Raw genomic sequence first — 17,007 nt, forward strand, 5'->3', positions numbered from 1 at the left:
GGAGGATCTGCAGAAGCCAGGGTCAAGTGGGAGCCCAATGGACAAGTTTTTCCAACTAAAATCCAATCTCGTGCTTCATGACCTATATGGCAAGTTCTACCTGAGAAGTAAAAAAATAAGCCAGGATAGAACATTCTTTCATTGCTTTGAATGGAGCAAAATCCAGCACCACTAGCAGGACTCCAAAAGCTTTTCCTTCCTGCTCCAGGAGGACTCAGATTTCTCTCTGTTATTTGTAAGTGAGGGTAGGGGTAAGTGTGTACCCAGGTCTTTTTACTTTTTCCTCCTGGCTACTTGTCTTTTCACCCAGTTTCTTGATCCAAAGTCCAGGACATTCTGGATCAGTCAGGAAGCCTAAATACTCACTTCCTGTCACCACAAACAGAAAGGAATCTTAGCTCTCTCTGGTCAGGAATTCTTAATCCCCATTGAACAAAATGAGGAGTTGCCAGTTCTCTTCACACCAACAGAGAAGGATGGATATTTTGAGCCATCATGCTCAGGAAAAGTGGGGCCTGTGATTTATTTCTAGGGCAATTCTACTTAGTGTTGGTTTGGTTCTGCCCACCCTACCCCAACTTTAATATGGGCATTACAGTTTCCTCAAGAACTATATAAAAAATATTCCGGGGTAGTCCACTGTTCCCTTCCCCAGCTGTCATCCAGATTAGGGCCCTGAACTGCTACAGTACTTGGTCCTTTCTACAGAAAATCTGTATTGCTGGTTTCCGCTTTCTCTTCAAACCAGTCTGTGGTCTTAATGAGGCATAAGATTCGTCCACCAAACTCAGGTTGAAAGTCCGAAATACATTTGATTCATCTCTTTATTCTGGTGCATTCCTCACATAGTAGGAGTTCAATGTGTTTTGAGCAGATAAAGACTTTAAAAAGCCAGCACCACCAATGTGATACTAACTCTCGCTGCTCGCAAATACTTTTTAGGAATAGGCAAGACACACCATCAAAAGTCAGCTAACTAGACACAAGAACTTGGATGGACCTCTAGGGAAGTTGGGTGAGTGAAAACCAAACTCAGAAGGCTGTATACTGCAAGATCCCATTCATATGACAGTCTTGAAATCATGCTATTATAGAGGTGGAAAACGGGATAATGGTTGCCAGGGACTTGACTGGGGAGAGGGAAACAGGGTCTATAAAAGGTAAGCATGAGGATGGGAGGGGCCTGTGGTGGTGGCCACAAGTAGGTTTGCAACTCTCTTAGTTTCCCAAATGTAATCTGAACATAGGCTTTGTATTGGGCTAGGACAGGCCAAAGAAAGAGGCAGTCCACTCCAGAATGGTAGGTTGCAGGTTTTTGTTTTTGTTTTTTAATATTTTATGACAGAGAGCACAAGTAGGCAGAGCAGTAGGGGAAGGGAGAAGCAGGCTCCCCGCTGAGCAGGGAGCCCAACATAGGGCTCAATCCCAGAACCCAAGGATCATGACCTGAGCCGAAGGCAGATAACTTAACCAATTGAGCCGTCCAGGTGCCCTGGTAGTTTGTTTTAATAAGCAAAGGCAACTTCCATATGAGTCTTGTCTTGGGCAGCAGCAAGACAGGTGGATCCCTGCACCAGCCTGTTAAATCTTAAAACTTTTTAAAAAGGGAGCCTCTCCAGTCCTCAGGTCCAGCTCTCAGATTGTCACATCTTTTTGATCAGGTTCCCCAACACCACACAAAACCACAGGTGCCCTGGTAGCTTGTTTTAATAAGCAAAGGCAACTTACATATGAGTCTTGTCTTGGGCAGCATCTAGGAGAAAATAAATATATTAGACCAACAGAAATAAATTTAATTATTAGGGAAAGAAATTCTGAGAGAAGGGACTTAGCTAAAGTCATCCAATTAAGTGAGAAATTGCTATTAGAAATTAGGATTTCTCAGTAAAATACTAGTAACTGAATCCAATAGTACATTAAAAGAATCATTCACCAGAATCAAGTGGAACTTAGTTCTAGGCTGCAGGCTTGGTTCTATATTCACTAATCAATCCACATGATATACCACATTAATTAAAGGATAAAAACCATATGATCCTTTCAATAGATGAAGAAAAAGCATTTGACAAAGTACAACATCCACTCATGATAGAAACCCTCAAAAAAGTAGGATTAGAGGGAACATATCTCCGTATAAAAAAGGCCATATATGAAGGAGCCACAGCTAGTCTCATTTTCAATGAGGAAAAACTTGTTCCCTCTATGGTCTAGAACAAGACAGGAATGTCCACTCTCACCACTGTTGCTTAACATAGTATTGGAAGTCCTAGACTCAGCAATCAGACAACAAAAAGAAAAGGCATCCAAATCGGTAAGGAAGAAGTCAAACTTTCATTATTTGCAGATGACATGATACTCTATATAGAAAGTCCAGAAACCACCCCAAAATTGCCAGAACTGATACATGAATTCAGTAAAGTCACAGGATACAAAATCAACATACAAAAATCTTTTGCATTTCTATTTACTAATAATGAAGCGGCAGAAAGAGATATCAGGGAATCAGTCCCATTTACAACTGCACCAAAACCCATGAGATACCTATGAATAAACCTAACCAAAGAGGTGAAAAGATCTGTATTCTGAAAACTATAAAACACTGATGAAAGATTGATGATAACACAAAGAAATGGAAAAATATTCCATGCTCAGGGATTGGAAGAACAAATATTAAAATGTCTGTATACCCAAAGCAATCTACACATTTAATGAAATCCCTATCAAAATAACAACAGAATTTTTACAGAGCTAGAACAAACAACCCTACATTTGTATGGAACTACAAAAGACCCCAAATAACCAAAGCAATCTTGAAAAAGAAAAAGAAAAGCTGGAGGCATCTCAATTCTGGACTTCAAGTTTATTACTAAGCTATAGCCATCAAGACAGTATGGCACTGGCACAAAAATAGACACCTAGTTCAATGGAACAGAATTAAAAAACTCAGAAATGACCCCACAACAATATGATAAACTAGTCTTTGACAAAGCTGGAAAGAATAGCCAAAGGAAAAGAGTCTCTTCAACAAATGGTGTTATGAAAACTGGACTGCAACATACAAAAGAATGAAAGTGGACCACTTTCTTACACCTTACGTAAAAGTACATTTTATTTTTTTTAATTTTATTTGAAATCTTAGTATTTATTTTTTTATTTTTTTTAAAGATTTTATTTATTTATTTGACAGAAATCACAAGTAGGTAGAGAGGCAGGCAGAGAGAGAGGGAGAAGCAGGCTCCCTGCTGAGCAGAGTCTGATGTGGGGCTCTATCACAGGACCTTTGGATCATGACCTGAGCTGAAGGCAGAGACTTTAACCCATTGAGCAACCCAGGTGCCCCTAAAAGTACATTTTAAATGGACGAAAGACCTAGGTGTGAGACAGGAAACCATCAAAATCCTAGAGAACACAGCAATAACCTCTTTGGCATTGACCATAGCAACTTATATGTCAAAGGAAACAAAGGCAAAAATAAACTATTGGGACACCATCAAGATAAAAAGCTTTTGCATAGTAAACAATCACTAAAACTAAGAGGCAACCTATGGAATGGGAGAAGAGATTTGCAATGATGTACCGATAAAGGGTTAATATCCAAAATCTATAAAGAACTTATCAAATTCAATACCCCCACTATAAATAACCAATTAAAAAATGAGAATACCTAAACAAATAATTTTTTAAAGAAGACTTACCGATGGCCAACAGACACATGAAAAGATGCTCGACATCACTCATCATTGAGAAGTATAAATCAAAAATACAATAAAATATCATCTCACACCAGTGCAAATGGCTGAAATTAGCAAGATAGGAAACAACAGAGGTTGACGAGGATATGGAGAAAGGGGAATGCTTTACACTCTTGGTAGGAATGCAAACTTGTGCAGCCACTCTGGAAAACAGTATGGAGGTTCTTCATAAAGTTAAAAATAGAGCTACTCTATGACCCATAAATTGTACCACTAGCTACTTATCCAAAGGAGAAAAACAATGATTTGAAGGCCACCTGTACCCCAATGTTTATAGCAGCAATGTCCACAATAACCAAAATATGAAAAAAGCCCAGATGTCCAGTGACAGATGAATGGATAAAGAAGAGGTGGTATATACACACAATGGACTATTACTCAGCCATCAAAAAGAATGAAATCTTGCCATTTGCAACAATGGATGGAACTAAAGGGTATTATGGTAAGCAAAATAAGTCAATCAGAGAAAGACAATTATCATATGATCTCACTGATATGTGGAATTTAAGAAACAAACCAGAGGATCATAGGGAAAGAGAGGAAAAATATAACAAGATGAAATCAGAGAGAAACACCATAAGAAACTCATAATCATAGGAAACAAACTGAGGGTTGCTGGAGTTGGGGGAGATGTGGGGATGGGATAATTGGGGGAGGAGGTAATGGGCATTAAGGAGGGCACATGATAGAACAAGCACTGGGTGTTACATAATACTGATAATCACTGATCTCTACCTCTGAAACCAATAATACATTATATGTTAACTGAATTTAAACAAAAAATAAAAACAATCTTTGATATTTGTGTTAATTAATACATTATATTTGATTAATTCTTGGAAACAACAACTTAAAAAATCCTCCCATAACAAATGTGAACTATTAAAATATATAGGCCTCTTCTTTATTGTTAGGAATTTGACAAATTTAGTAAGTTGGGAAATTAATAGAAATCAATTTGAAATTTTGATTAGAAGACAAGGATATTTGCATAAGATCCTCCTAACATAACAATTACTTCATTACAAGCACTTATTTTCCTGCGATGGGAAAAGTTGATTGGAAATAGAGTATTTTCTGTGACATATGAACTGGTGTTCTGAGGGACTAACACCTGCATTTTCAACTGAAAGCAACCCTTGTTTTTTCGTTGAATAAGTTCTGTATGAAGGTAATGCTTGCCCTTATCATGGTGTGGGGAGAGAACCTAGGGATACAAAAATGCTTAAAATGTGGTTCTTGGCATGAAAGAACTTATCACATCACTTGCTATCACTAAGGATTAGCTCCTTGGGCCAGAATCAGAGCCCCCTGGTCTTGGGTGCCTCACGCTGCCCCCAGGGAGCCTGGCTGGCTGAGGTCCACACAGAGCCACTTTTGAAGGAGAGACCTCTTCTGGGAGCTTGCAGGAGAGACAGCCATGTGGAAAGCCTTCCTAGAGTTGAGACATCTTGTTTCTGCATCAGCCGTCTGCATCCTGTCTCTGGTGCCTGACCTTTCTGAATGAGAGCTAATGACCCAACCAGCTATCCCCAACCCCTGCAGCTTCTTGGAACCTCTTTCTCTGCCTTGAAATAAGCATTCTGACTCTTCAAATGTTAGCATGTCAATCTCAGAAATAATTGTCTCCTTTCCCCCATAAAAATGGATGCAAGTTGTTTAAGGTCTTATAGTTTATCTATAGATAAATCAGATCTAAATGGCCAGTTCTTTTCCAATGCCACTGATTCTTGGATGGGTGACCTGATACTACATATAAACCTGACATCAACCCTACTCATGTGGAGAGCTCCTGGTATCAGTTTCCACACATTCCTGAGCATGTAGGATCTAACTAGTAAGTGATGTCCAAACTCACCAGAAGATAGCTGTTATTTCTTCCACACATGCTTGCTTACAGGTGGATTCACTGAGGCATGGGAGCGTGCAGTGTTCTTTGGTCTGGTGACCACTTTTATTTTTCAGTCCATTGCCCTTAGAAAAAACTCAAGTAGCCATTGTTCTTAACATCAATGGTCCAATATCAGAAGACAGCATGACATGATGCAGAACTGCCTTTGGCAACTTGTTTTCTTTTTTAAAAAATTATGTTATCAAAGTTACATATGTAAATGACTATAAAAGTCAAATAATTTCTCAATTATTAGTTTTTAATAAAAACTCAATATAGTTTTTAATAAAAACTATACCCTTCTTTCCCATCTCTCTCCATTGTTCTACATTGTTCTCCATAGTCATTTTCAAAACTTTCACCTGTTTCTTCAAGTTATTTTCAAGTTATTTTCTCCAGATTTCTAAATAATATGCTTAAATTCCTACATATTGATTTTCAATTTTGAATCAATTTATTATTCCTTGATATAAAAATTAGAACTTATGGCTCCTGGACTCCTTTTACTCATCTACATAGTCTTTCTCTCTACTTATCATCCTAGTACAGTTAAACCATGATTTTTGGTTAAATCAATATTCATATTTGGTTAAATATTTAATCATATTTGATCAAATTAATATAAGTCTTGTTCCAGTTGACAATTGAGATACCAAATAAGATAGAATTGATAGATATTTGTCTATATTACAGTCTTTGAAATAATAAATTTTCATCCCACAATGTACCTATAATGTTGATATCAAATAATATTATATAAAATATAACTGGTAATACTAATGCAAACACTAATATAATAATTAGTATTGATAATTATTAGTATTGATAATATTATTATTAATACTAATATAAAAACTAACATAAAAACAAATATTAAGAGAGAGATGTTGCAAAATGCAAACACTAAAATATCTAGTTTGAACTGACTTTCTGTTCTGGAACAGTAGGGACAATGTAAAAATTTGGGATAGGCTTTAGGCAGGATGCCAGATTCCAAATTAATTACTGACTTAAATATTAAACATAAAACTATAAAACTTTTGGTAATAAGAATAGAAGAAAAATTTCAGGATGTGGGACTAGGCAAAAAATTCTTAGACTTAACACCAAAGCATAATCCATAAGAGGAAAAATAGATAAATTAGAGTTCATAAAAATGACAAGTTTTTGCTCTGTGAAAGCCATTTAAACATATGTAATATCTTAATTCCAATATAGTTAACATACAGTCTTATATTAGTTTCAGGTGTACTAATATATACACCTGATATATACACCTGTATAGTGATTCAGCAATTCCGTTAAACATCCATTGCTCATCACAAGTGGACTCCTACATTCCCATCACCTATTTCACCCCCCACCCCGGCCAACTCACCTCTCCTCTGGTAACCATCAGTTTGTTCTCCATATTTAAGAGTCTGTTTTGAAAGACCCTATTAAGCTAAGGCTATGATAAACTATAGACTAGGAAAAAGAATCTGTAAACCACATTTCCAGTGAACTGCTAGTATCTGGAATATATAATGAACTCTAAAAATCAAAATAAGAAGCAATGCAATTAGATAAAATACATTTCACAGAAGATATATATGGCAAAGCTGCACATAAAAAAATGTTCAACATCATAGTTATTAGGAAATGAAAGCTAAAACTACAATGAGATATCACTACACAATTAACCAAATGATTAATATTTAAAAAATAAAGACAATAGCAAATCCTGGTGAGGATCGGAGAAATTGGATTGCTCATACATTGCTGGTGGATTATCAGTGGAAGACAATTTGGTAGTTTCTTTAAAAACTAAAGGTGGATTTACCACATGACCCAGTAATTTGTCAGAGAAATAAAGTCTTACATTCACACAAACACCTGTACATGACTATTTTTTTCATAGTAGTCCACAGTTGGAAGCAACCCAGATGCCTTTAATGGGTGAATGATTAAGGAGACTGTGGTACAACCACACACGGAATACTACTCAGTAGAAAAAGGAACGAACTATGGATATACTTAAAAACCCAGATGAATATCCAGATAACTATGCTGAGTGAAAAAAGACCAACCCCAAAAGATTACATACCATATGATTCCATTTATATAACAGTCTTGAAGTGACAAAATTATAGAAATGGTGAACAGATTGGTGGTTGCCAGAGGTAATGAATAGATAGGAAGTAGAGGGGATGGGTGTGGCTATCAAAGTTCAGTAAGAGGGTTCCTTGTGGTGATGAATTCTTTGTATCTTGATACCATTAGTGAAACTAGGCAAAGGGCACAAGGATCTCTCCCTATTGTATCTTAAAATTGCATATGAATCTATAATTATCTCATAACATAAAGTTTAATTAAAAAGACATTAACTGGAATAGGAGTTAGATGAAATGATAAATAATAACCCAGTAAGAAAATAACATAAATTCAAATATAAGTAAAGGAAAAATTAAATTTTAAGTAGAAATTGACATATCCACCATAATAGTGGGGGACTTTTAAGACATTTCTGCCTTAAGCTCATAGATCCAATAATAAAATTTAGTGAGAACATAGATTTAAACAACACAATTACACTAGCTAGACCTAGTGGACATATATAGAACCCATCATCCATCAAATAGAGACTGAAAATACTTTTGAAATAACTATAAAAATTGATCATGTTGGGCAAAAGTTTTATTTTTAAAAAATCTTATTGAGACTCTTTATCAATCAATAAAAGACTAAAACCCAATGGAAAATTAGTTATAGTCACAATAAAAGAAATCATAAAATATGAGACACAAAAATTTAATACATTTATAAAATTTTATTCAAACTCACTAAGATTTAAAATAACTTATGTTCATTTGAAGATATTCTAGATTCCAGTATGCCAAAATGGCTGATTCAGTGTTATCATTCTTTGTTGCTGGGTATGAGACTTTCTAGAAAGCATGATGCCAATATATTAACAGTTACCTAAACAGTCCTATAGAAAACAAAATCACAATGAGATACCACCTCACACCTGTCAGAATAACTAAAATTAACAACACAAGAAATGATAGGTGTTGGTGAGGATGCAGAGAAAGAGGAACAAGCTTGCTCTATTGGTAGGAATGCAAATTGATGCAGCTACTCTGGAGAACTGTATGGAGGTTCCTCAAAAAGTTAAAAATAGAACTACTCTATGTTCCAGCAATTGCACTACTAGGTATTTACCCAAAGGATACAAAAATACTCATTCAAAGGTGCACATGCCCCCCTATGTTTACAGCAGGATTATCAACAATAGCCAAAATATGGAGAAAGCCCAAATGTCCGTATTTCCATTGACTGATGAATGGATAAAGAAGATATCTATCTATCTATCTATCTATCTATCTATCTATATCTCCACATCTATAATGGAATATTACTCAACCTTCAAAAAGAATAAATCCTGCCATTTGCAACAGCATGAATGGAGCTACAGTGCATTTCTCCAGTCAGAGAAAGAAAAATACTATATGGTTTCAATCATATGTGGAATTTAAGTAACAAAACAGATGAACACCTAGGAAGAAGGGGATATAGAAAAAAAAGAGAAAGAAGCAAAACATAAGAGACTTTTAATGACAGAGAACAAACTGAAGGTTGATGGGGAGAGGTGGGTGGGGGATGAGCTAGACTGGTGATGGACATTTCAGAGGATACTTGTTGCCATGAACAATTGATGTTGGATGAAAGTGATGCATCAGCGAATGCTACTCCTGAAACCAATATTGCACTGTACATTAACTCACTAGAATTTAAATAAAAATTAAAACACTTCAAAAAAATTAAAGCAAAACATGCTTATAAACTTTTCATCAACAATTCAACTTCTACAAAAAAATTTTAACATCTAATAGTAAGCTTTGGAAGAGATGTGACAAATTTCGAAAGTCAACATCATATAAGTTGCATTCCTTGAGTCTCTGATCATAATGCAATAGCATTAGAATTTTGGAAAAGACAAACACATGCACATACGCATAAAAAATCACACATCAAAGAAAATCATAATAGGTTTTGAAACATATTTATAACAAAGTGGAAAAATCACATGACATTTTTATGATGAGCTTAAAAAATAATTAAAAATGTAAAGCTTTTACAGTTGTATCGAAATAATAAAATATCTAAGAAGAAATTTAACTAAAGACATTAAAGACTTGTAGGCTGAAAACTATGACAGAGATTAAAGAAATTGAAGAAGACAAATAAATGAAAAGATATCACAGGCTTATGGGGCGCCTGGGTGGCTCAGTGGGTTAAGCCGCTGCCTTCGGCTCAGGTCATGATCTCAGGTTCCTGGGATCGAGTCCCGCATCGGGCTCTCTGCTCAGCAGGGGGCCTGCTTCCCTTCCTCTCTATCTGACTGCCTCTGTCTACTTGTGTTCTCTGTCTGTCAAATAAATAAATAAAATCTTTAAAAAAAAAAAAAAAAAGATATCACAGGCTTATGGATCAGAAGAATTAGTACTGTTACAATTCCATACTACCCAAAGCAAACTACAGATTCAATAATGTTGTATGGTGACTACAATTATCATGATGAGCATTGAGTAATGTATAGAATTGTTGAATCAATACTGTATAGTAATCAAAACAGTATGGCAGTGGCATTAAAACAGACACAGAGATCAGTGAAACACAAAATAAAGAGGCCAGGAAAAAATGCATACATTTACAGTCAACTAATTTAAGACAAAGGAGCCAAGAATACACAATGTGAAAGGATTGTCTCTTCAGTAAACAGTGTAGAAAATACTGGAGAGGTACATGTAAAAGAATGAAACTGGACCACTTTCATACACCATTTGTAATAATTAATTTAAAATGAAATAAAGACTTGAATGTAAGATCTGAAATCATAAATCTTCTAGAAGAAAACATAAGTAATAAGCTCCTTGACATCTGTCTTGGTGATGAGTTTTTGGATTTGACACCAAAAACAAAAACAGCAAAAGCAAAAATTAACAAATGAGACTACATTAATCCAAAATGTTTCTGCATAGAAAAGAAAACATTTATCAAAATGAAAAGGCAACCTAGAAAATATCTTCAAATCATATATTTAATAAAGGGTTAATATCCAAAAAATATTTAAAAACTCACAGAACTCAATAGCAAGAAAAAAAAATCCAATTTAAAAATGAGCAGAAGATCTCAACAGACATTTTCCCCAAGAAAACATATAGATAGTTGATAAGTACATGAAATCATGGTCAGCAGGACTAATCAACAGGGAAATAAAAATCAAAGCCACAATAAGATATCACTTCACATTTGTGAGAATGACTATTGCCAGAAAGACAAGAAATATGTGTTATCAAGGGCGTGGAGAAAAGGGGACCCTTGTACATTGTTGTGGGAATGTAAATTGATGTAGCCACAATGGAAAACAGTATGGAGTTTCCTCAAAAAAGTTAAAAATTGAAGTACTGTGTGGTCCAGCAATATCACCTGTGGGTATTTATTCAAGGGAAACAAAAACACTAATTTAAAAAGATATCTCCTTCCCCATGTTTACAGACAGCAACATCATTTACAATAGCCAAAATATAGAAGCAAACCAAGTGTCCATCCATGGATAAATGGTTAAAGAAGATGTGGTGTATATATACAGGAATAAAATTCAGCCATTAAAAAGAAAGAAATTTTGCCATTTGTGACAACATGGATGGCCCCTGAGGGAATTATGCTAAGTGAAAGAAGAATAACAAATATTGTCTGATCTCACTTATATGTGGAATCAAGGGAAAAATCATAAGAGAACAGAGTAGTGGATGCAAGAAGCAAGGGGCTATGGAGGTGGAAGAAATGGGTGAATGGGGTAAAAAGGTACACAGTTCCAGTTGAATAAGTCAATGGACAGCATGGTGACCATAATTAATAATACAGTATTGCATGTTTGAAAGTTACTAAGAGAGTAGATCTTAAAAGTTCTCAACACAGAAAAAAATGTGTTATAATATTTATAGACATTAATTTATACTTATTGTGGTAATCACTTTACAATATGAACAAATATTAAATTGTTATGTTGTATACCTGAAACTAATATAATGTATGTCAATCATACCTCAATTAAAAAAAGAGAGAGAAGGGAGGCTGGGACTAAAACACATTTATCTTGGGGCGCCTGGGTGGCTCAGTGCTTTAGGGCCTCTGCCTTCAGCTTGGGTCATGATCCCAGGGTCCTGGGATCGAGCCCCGCATCGGGCTCTCTGCTCAGCAGGGACCCTGCTTCCCCCTCTCTATCTGCCTGCCTCTCTGCCTGCTTGTGATCTGTGTCTGTCAGGTAAACGAATGGAATCTTTTTTTTTTTTTTTTAAAGATTTTATTTATTTATTTGACAGAGATCACAAGTAGGCAGAGAGGCAGGCAGAGAGAGAGGAGGAAGCAGGCTCCCTGCTGAGCAGAGAGCCCGATGCGGGGCTCGATCCCAGGACCCTGGGATCATGACCTGAGCCGAAAGCAGAGGCTTTAACCCACTGAGCCACCCAGGCGCCCCATAAACGAATGGAATCTTAAAAAAAAAAAAAAAAGAAAGAAAACACAATTATCTTATTTATTTATTTTTTACTAAAGCATAACTAATATGCAATCTTATATTAAGTTTAAGATGTACCACAAATGATAAACTAATAAGTCTAGTTGCCATCTGTTTTTAAGATTTTATTTTTATTCATTTATTTATTTATTCATTTATTTATTTGTTACAGAGTGAGGGAGAGAGATCACAATTAGGCAGAGAGGTGGGGGGAGGTGAAACTGGCTCCCTGCTGAGCAGAGAGTCCGATGTGGGCCTCCATCCCAGGACCCTGAGATCATGACCCAAGCTGAAGACAGAGGCTTAACCCACTGAGCCTCCCAGGCACCCTATTTTTAACTCTTTGAGGAACCTCCAAGCTGTTTTCCAGAGTGGCTGCACCAGCTTGCATTCCCACCAACAGAGTAGGAGGGTTCCCCCTTTCTGCGCATCCTCGCCAACATCTGTCATTTCCTGACTTGTTAATTTTAGCCCTTCTGACTGGTGTGAGGTGATATCTCCTTGTGGTTTCGATTTGTGAAATGCTCTTGGTTTTTTATTTTTGTTTTCATTTTTTTCTTTCAGGCTTGTGAGTATATCATGTCACTCCCTTCTGGCCTGCAATGTTTTTGCAGAAAAAATCTCCTGATCATCTTATGGTAGTTCCCTTATACGTAATTGGTTTTCTTTTGCTGCTTTTCATTTTTTTAAAAGTTTTTAAAGATTTTATTTATTTATTTATTTGACAGAGAGGGAGAGAGAGCACAAGCAAGGGGAGCAGCAGATAGAGAGAAAGGGAGAAGCAGCCTCCGTATTCAGCAGAGAGCCCAATATGGGGCTCAGTCTCAGGACCCTGGGATCATGACCCGAGCCGGAGGCAGACACTTAGCCAACTGAGCCACCCAGGTGCCCCTCTCTTGCTGCTCTTTACTTCGCTGTTTCTTTTTAATTTCTGACACTATAATTAAAATGTGTCTTGGTGGAGAACCATTAGGGTTTATCTTTTTGGAATTTTCTGGGATTCCTGCATCTGGGTGTCTGTTTCCTTCCCCATGGTAGGAAGGGCTTCTGCCATAAATTTGGGAGTTCTTACTATTTTCTCTTTCTCAGACACTCAGACACTTATAATGCAAATGTTGGCCAGCTTAAAATTGTCATATAAGTCCCTTTAGATATCTTTGGGTTTTTTTTGTTTTTTGTTTTTCACAAAAGTAGTAAGATATTCAGCCATTGTCTCCTCAAATAAATTTTCTGCCCCTTTCTCTCCCTCTTCTCTTTCTGGGACCACTATAATGCTAATGTTGGTCCACCTAAAGTTGTCACATAGCCTCTTGAGGTATCTTCACTCTTTTGTGTTCTTTTTTCTTTTTGCTACTCCTATTAGATGGGTTCTAATGCTCTGTCTTCAAATTTGTTGATCTTTTGTGGTTCAACAAAACTCAACTGCATTTTTTTTTCAGTTCAGTTTTTTATTTTTTTAGCTTTATTACTTCTATTTAGTACTTCCTTTTACTTTGTATTTCTGTTGAGATTTTTACTCTTTTTCATTCTTTCTTCTCCTGACCTTGGTGAGCATCTTTATAAATTTTATTTGAACTATCTATTAGGTAAATCATCTATCTCTCTATTTGATTAAGATCTATTTCTGGTGTTATCTTATTTTGTTTGAAACACATTTCTCTGTTTCTTCAGTTTCTTCAACCCTCTGTGTTAGTTTCTTTTCATTAGATAAAACAGCTCCTCTCCCAGTATTGAAAGAGTATCCTCTTGTAGGAGACAAACTTGGGCTTGGCTCTAGGTTATCTAGCTCTAGGTTATCTGGCCCTAGCTCTAGGTTATCTCTCAAACTTTTGTCATTGTCCAGGCTGACTACTTTATTTTTAGTGGCTCCCAATAGTTAGTGAATGTGTGTCAACATCTGTCAGTGTCCCAAATGGGACCTGGATGCAGGTTGACTGGGAATCAGACAGTCAGGGATCAGGTTTTATTTTTTAATTTTTAAAGACTATTTATTCATCTATCATTTGAGAGAGAGACCAAGAGAGTGGGGTCAGGGGGAGAGCAAGAGGGAGAGGGAGAAGAGAATTCAAGTAGACTCCTCGCTGAGCATGGAGCCTGATACGGAACTCAATCTCATGACTCTGAGATCACAACCTGAACCAAAGGCAAGATTCGGACACTCAAATGACTGAGCCACCCAGGTGTCTGGGCATCAGTTTTTAAAGTACACAAATACACCTCTTTCAGGGGAAGACTAGTGAGTGGAGTTTCTGTTTGCTCATTCTGTACTGAGCCCTGGGGTGATACCCAGTTAGAAACCATTTCTCTCTTTGCTACCATCCCACTAAACCTGTGAACACAAGCCTTGGTGGGCACCAGAGCTGGCTATCAAGGGATGTATCCTTTGGGTAGCCACCACAAAAACCAGGGTGACAGATGTGTACATAAACTGGTTATTTTTGGAGATGTTAATCTCACATGAGACAGATTGAGAGTGTGAAGATGGCACCTCCAGCCTCCCTAGTTTCTGGAGAGGATTGTAGTTAGCCCCTAGATGTTAATTAATTAGAAACTTACCCCTCAGGCTGCAGCTATGAAAACAAGATAATAGCCATCTTTCACAGATTCTAGAGACCTGGAGAAAGCAGAGGGAGAACTCAAAGATAGCATCCACCAGCCTCTGTCTCCAGAGAACACCTTAGTAGGCTCCTTGTTATATACCAAACCAGAAGCCTGCCCCTTGGGCTGAGTTTCAAGGCAAGCAAAAAGATCACTTTCACAGAAATAATGGGCATATGTTTCACTTTGTATTTTTGTACTGTGCCCTGAAAGTGGTCACATGCCCAGAATGGTCTCTCCATTTGTTAGAGTCTTAGGGGTCCTACAAATGCAAATCCTCCTGGCCACCAGAGGTAGGTGATCAAGGGGCTTTCTCTGGGCAGCAGCCATGAAAGCTGGAGTAGCAGATGTAGAAACTTGGGCACCAAGTCCTTGAATAGCTTCCCCTTGGGAGATACCAGATCTCTGGAGCATGACAGAAAGAAGGTAAAAATAGCAGCCACCCTCTGAGATCTCTGGAAAAGATTAAAGTCAGCCCTTAGATGTGTGTTTAATTAAAGGCCTACCCCTCAAGCCACAACTATGAAGTTTAGCTAATAGCTCTTTCAAAGAATGGCTGGGTGTCTTAGTCTGTTGCCCCTCTGCTCTGTCCTGGGGGAGATTGGTTAAGAACCTCTTCTCCATTTATTATAGTCCTGTGGGACCCATAGCAGAGCTCTGTTAGTCATTAGAGCCAGATAATCTAGATATGTCACATGGCTAGCAGCCACAAAAATTGTGGTGCCAGACAAAGGTATAGCTGCTTCCCAGGAGCTATCAGTGAGCTGGAATGAGGCGGAGAGAGAAAACTAAGATGGCACTTTCCAGCCTCCATCTTTGGAGAATATTTCCATAGGCCCCTACTTATGTGTTAAATTAGATGCCTCTGTCCTTTGGGCCAATGCTGTTTTATTCTTTCTTTTCTTTTCTTTTCTTTTTTTTTTTTGAAAGGGGAGGGGGGAGGGGCAGAGGGAGAGGAAGAGAGAGAGAGAAAGAGAGAGAGAGTCTTAAGCATGAAATGGGGCTTACCTCAAAATATTGAGATCTTGACCTGATCCAAAATCAAGAGCTAAATGCTTAAGTGACTGAGCCAACCAGGTGACCCAGGCCAATGCTTTAAGATAAATAATAAGCCTTTTCCACAGAAATTCTGGGAGCTTTTTGGTCATCTAGCTGTCTCTGTGCTGACCCCTGGGGTGAATGAGTTCATACATGCAAGCCCTTTAAGAACTGTTCTACAGTTTTCTATAGGCTTGTGGGTATCATTGGCTTTCAAAGCTAGATGTTTTGGGGACTCATCTCTCCAGCACAGGTCTTAAAAGTTGAAGTGCCAATGCAAAAGAATAAAACTAGACCATTTTCTTATACCATTTACAGAAATAAATTCAAAATGGCTTAAATATCTAAATGTGAGACACGAAACCACTAAAATCCTAGAGGAAAACACAGCCAGTAACTTCTTTGATATTGGCCATAGCAACATTTTACTAGATATGTTGCCTGAGGTAAAGGAAACAAAAACAAAAACAAACTATTGGGATGACATCAAAATAAAAATCTTCTACACAGCCAAGGAAATAATCAACAAAATTAAAAAGCAACCTACAGAATGGGAGAAGATAAATGCAAATGACAAATTCAATAAAAAGTTAGTATCTGAAATACATAAAGAACTTGCCAAACAGCCCCCAAAATAAATAATCCAATTAAAAATGGTTAGAAGACATGAGTAGACATTTTTTCAAAGACGTACAGATGGCCAACAGACACATGAAAAGATGTTGAACATCACTCATCATCAGGGAATTGCAAATCAAAACTGTAGTGAGATATCACTTCACACCTTTCAAAATGGCTAAAATCAACAACACAGGAAACAATAGAAGTTGGAGAGGATGCAGAGAAAGGGGAACACTTTTGCACTGTGGTGGGAGTGAAAACTGGTGGAGGCACTGTGGAAATCAGTATGGAGATTTCTCAAAGAGTTAAAAATAGTACTACCCTATGGTCCAGAAGTTGCACTACTAGGTATTAACCAAAAGAATACAAATATACTAATTCAAAGGGATACATGCACCTCAATGTTTATAGCAGCATTTTATACAATAGCCAAATTACAGAAAGAGCCCAAACATCCAGTGACTGATGAATGGATAAAGAAGTGGTATGTTATATACAATGGACTATGACTCAGACCTCTTGAACTCAAACCTCCATTCTTCATT

The sequence above is a fragment of the Mustela lutreola genome, chromosome 1 (assembly GCF_030435805.1).
Source record: "Mustela lutreola isolate mMusLut2 chromosome 1, mMusLut2.pri, whole genome shotgun sequence".
Classification (NCBI taxonomy): domain Eukaryota; kingdom Metazoa; phylum Chordata; class Mammalia; order Carnivora; family Mustelidae; genus Mustela; species Mustela lutreola.